The sequence below is a fragment of the Dipodomys spectabilis genome, unplaced genomic scaffold (assembly GCF_019054845.1).
Source record: "Dipodomys spectabilis isolate Male_0828 unplaced genomic scaffold, ASM1905484v1 ptg000386l, whole genome shotgun sequence".
Lineage (NCBI taxonomy): Eukaryota > Metazoa > Chordata > Mammalia > Rodentia > Heteromyidae > Dipodomys > Dipodomys spectabilis.
Genome location: NW_024871063.1, coordinates 3,235,569 through 3,240,149, shown reverse-complemented (window position 1 = coordinate 3,240,149; position 4,581 = coordinate 3,235,569).

Here is a 4,581-nt window from a genome sequence, read left to right as displayed (position 1 = left end):
GGAAGAGAATAAAATTTCTATGATGATGCTAGGCCTACCTCACAAATCTTTCTTGGTCTCTTCCTTCCTTCATTTTTATTGCTGGGGATTGAACCCAGGACCCTGTGCATATTAAGAAAGTGCCATAACACCAAGCTATATGGCCATTTCCATCTCTCCAATGTCACTCTCCAACTCACCTTGTTCCTGATACCTTACATTCCTTGGTCATAATATTTGGAGAATACTGAAATTCCTAAGTTTTTCATCATTTTACAGAATATTTGTTTTCTCCCTTCCTATGTATCAAGACACTGTGCAGGAAGGATTCTTTTCAACTCCCCAGGCAGAGTTCATATATCATTACATTTATAATAACAACTCACTTAAATAATTGCTTGTCTTCTTCAGACTATTAGTAGACCCATGTTGAATCCTAACTTTTATATAAACAGGAATAGAATTCTTCTTGTGTTATTTTACTCTTTTTGACTTGGTCAAATTTTCCTGATTTTGTAGGAAAGGTTTTTCTGCAAGAATAATTTTCAGGACATTTCTGCATATTGTGTATAATAAAATTAAGACATTTCTAGCCAAAGCAAACAATTCAGAATTCTAGAGCTTAATGACTGTACTCTGGGTTCCTGTGCACCTGGCACTGCATTTGGCATCTTGGTAGTACAAAAATAGACAATCTATATTGAAAGTTCCTGTCTTTTTGGTTTCCCCTTTTCAGCCATATGAAGCATTTAAGGTGTATAGCAAGTAAACTGTGGGAGTATGAGCTGGTAATCTTTTAAAAATATTTTTATTGTAAAATATTGTATAGAGGGGTTACAGTTACATGAGTAAGGTAATGAGTACATTTCCCATTGAGCATTGTTACTCCATCCTTTGTTTTCCTCCTACATTCCTCTCTCTCCTTACTTCCCTAACTCTTCATTCTCTGTATCCCGAAGTTGTGAAGTTCATTTCCAACATAGTGTATTGTACATCTCATTGTTACAATTGGTCAACCACTATCCTTGTTTCAGCATTTTGTTATCCTTCCCCTCCCCAAATTAGAAAAATGTATATACAAGATGCAGGGAACTGGAATCAAATACAGTGACAACAGAGGATATATGAGTTGGTAATCTTTAGCCTTCAAATTCCAAAACAAAAATAAGCAATGAAAGATCAAATTTGTTCATGTGGGTAATCTCTGCCTTCCAATGATGCTCTGATTCTTCCATTAAAATAAAATCCTGTTCCAGGCTGAAATGCAGATACCCGTGGAAATGATGACATTAAGTTGCTATTATTTAAATATGGCTTCCTATTAATGAAATACCATGGAAAAGGTTTTTACAAAAACTGGATGATAGCAAGAGTCATTTCAGACAAAGTTTATAGTGGGTAAGGTGGGTAAAAGTTACAAAATTGGAACTACATGCTGGGAAAAAGAATAAATTCACAGGGAGGAGTAACTTACTGTTTTGGATGAGCCAAGTTAAGATGGATCATTATGTAAGAAGAAAGTTTGCATTTGGTTCTTTCTAACTCGCAGATACTTTTCTATAAAAAATAAATACTAGAGTGAAAAATCCAAAAGAACTTTGATGATACATATAATATTTTGGAGACAACAAAGATTTTCAGTAATAAAAACAGTTGAATTAATTATGGAATTTATAAACACTGGACTCTCATGTAATCATTATAAGTGATGCTCTTAGAACAGTATGAAATTTCTAAGAATGTTATTGGGTAGGAAATATATGCATGATACAATGAGATGAAAAGTCAAAGTATAAAGTAGGCTCACACCTGTAATCCTACCTAATCACAAGGGTGAGATTTAGGATCATGGTTCAAAGCCAGCTCCCAGAGAAAGTCCATTCAACTACCAAAATGCCAGAAGTGGAACTGTGGCTAGCACTGAGGTGGAAAAAACACAGAGAACAGTGTTCAGGCCCTGAATTCAAACTCCAGTTTTGGCAATAAACAAATGAATAATCAAACAGATATATGAACCCAAATTGTAGGCATATATATATGTATATATATATATGGGAACAGGATGGGAACAGCACAAAAATTTACTTAATGGAAATTAAAAGTGACAATATGTTGGAAATGATCTGTACAACTTGGGCGGTGGGATTAAGAAAGCCAGGGAAAGAGGAAGAAAATGAGGGAGGGTGTAACAAGTTACACAAGAAATGTTATAACTGCTTTACTTATGTAAGTGTAACCCATCTGTACATAACCTTGACAATAATATTAAAATTACAAAAAACAAAACAAAGCCTTTATTTATGATATCATATTTAAAAGTATATTTGAAAAGAATTATAGGCATGTTTTAAATTTCTAATGCATTGTCCAACTCTACTGGATTATACTGGAATATTGGAAGAATTACTTACACATGAGTCCATGAGTAAGGACCCCAATAAAAATTCCACAAAGAAATGAAACCTGGAACAAAGGGTCCTAATCATAATACCTTACTTCTATAGCAAATCACACAATCTCCAAAATCCTCATAATTTAATCATGATGATGAACCAAAGTCTCCATTTGTAGAAATACATACTTGCAACAAGGATGGAAAAGGCACCAAGAGCCAAAGTAATGATACACAATTTTAAGAAAGATTACATAATAAAGGAATGTGTCCCTCAAGTTTTCAACTCTAAATCTGGGAAAGTCAGTTATCTTTGTCATACTAATAAAAAAGCACAAATAAATGCTCACTGTGGGAATCAAAAAGATTGAGAACAGTTGTTCATTGTGACAGCAAATTACTATGTCTCTCTTTCCTTGTCTTATTCCCACCTCATTCTTGAATTCTGAAGGTCAGATTCTGGGGAGCCAGTTCTCTTAGCTCCAGTAATTAACAAAAGGGTGGTGGGAGATACATAGTTCATGGATTCTCTTTTTTTATTAAGCTTACTGAGTAATAATGGGACTATAAAACAAAAGAAAGTCTTAAGTTTTCCACTAATTTTTAAAATGCCTGCTGTAAGAAGAATCAAAATTAATGAAAAAAACAACTCAGACCAAGGGTATCTCCTATTCCGTCCTGCAATGATTTCAGGGTGACTGCTTTGACTCCAGGGTCTTTGATAAATTTGGAGTTGATTGAATGACATTGTCCCATTTGTTAGGAAATGGAAAGACTTGGAAAAAATTATATTAAGTAAAGTAAGCCAGGCCCAAAGAAACATAGGTCCCATGGTTTCCCTTATTTGCAATAACTAGTACATGTCTCAGACAAGCAGAAATGGTCAGATAAGTTGATGTTAGATGAAATGAATCCAAGATAAATACTCAAATGCTTTTTCTTTATTATTGTTTCTAACATAATTAAGATGATTCCTTTGTTGCTTTGTATGTCCCCTCCCCTGGTACAATACCTGTTTCACTGTATTTGATGTTGGTATAGTATGTGGAGGGGAAGGGAAAAAATTGTTTATTAGGTTTACAAGTGGACTCATTGCAACAATGAGGTGTACAAGACATTATGTCGAAAAACGACCTTTACAACTTTGGCGCAAGGGGAGGCATGGGGGTGGGGAAGGCGGAGATGAGAAGGGATCATAAGGGGAAACAAAGGAGGAGGCAACAGTGCTTGATAAGAAATGAACTCATCCCGAATAGCAAAAACGCTCCTCAACGGAAAGAACACCGCTGGAGGAATATCAATACCAAATTTCAAACTCTACTATAAAGCCATAGTAATCAAAACAGCTTGGTATTGGCATAAGAACAGACCTCAGGACCAATGGAATAGAATTGAAAACCCAGAAATGAACCTACAGACCTATAGCCATCTAATCTTCGATAAGGGAGTTAAAACAATAGAATGGAAGACAGACAGCCTCTTCAGTAAATGGTGCTGGCAAAACTGGTTAACTACATGTAGAAAACTAAAGCTAGATCCTTATATATCACCCTGCACCAGAATCAACTCCAAATGGATCAAAGACCTTGAACTCACAGCAGACACTCTGAAAACATTACAGTTTGGAATAGGAGAAACCCTGGGTCTCCTTGGCTCAGGCCGAATTTTTCTGAATAGAGACCCGGAAACACAACAAATCAAAGAAAGGCTGGACAAATGGGATTGTATAAGGTTGCAGAGCTTCTGCAGGGCAAATGACATAGCTAGCAAGATCAATAGAAAGCCCACGGACTGGGAGAAGATCTTTACTATCCATACAACGGACAAGGGTCTCATATCTAAAATATACTTGGAACTCAAAAAATTAAACCACCCAACAACAAATCCTCAAAGAAACAACTGCCCAATAAGTAAGTGGGCGAAAGACTTAAAGAGAAGCTTCTCTGAAGAAGAAAGAAGGATGGCCAATAGACACATGAAGAAATGTTCAATATCCCTAGCCATAAAAGAAATGCAAATCAGAACAACATTGAGATATCACCTCACTCCAGTTAGAACAGCAAAAATCAAGAACTCTAACAACAACAGATGCTGGAGGGGATGTGGACAGAAAGGAACCTTACTTCATTGTTGGTGGGAATGTAAACTTGTTCAACCACTTTGGAAAGCAGTATGGAGGTTCCTCAAAAGACTCCACATAGAGCTCCCCA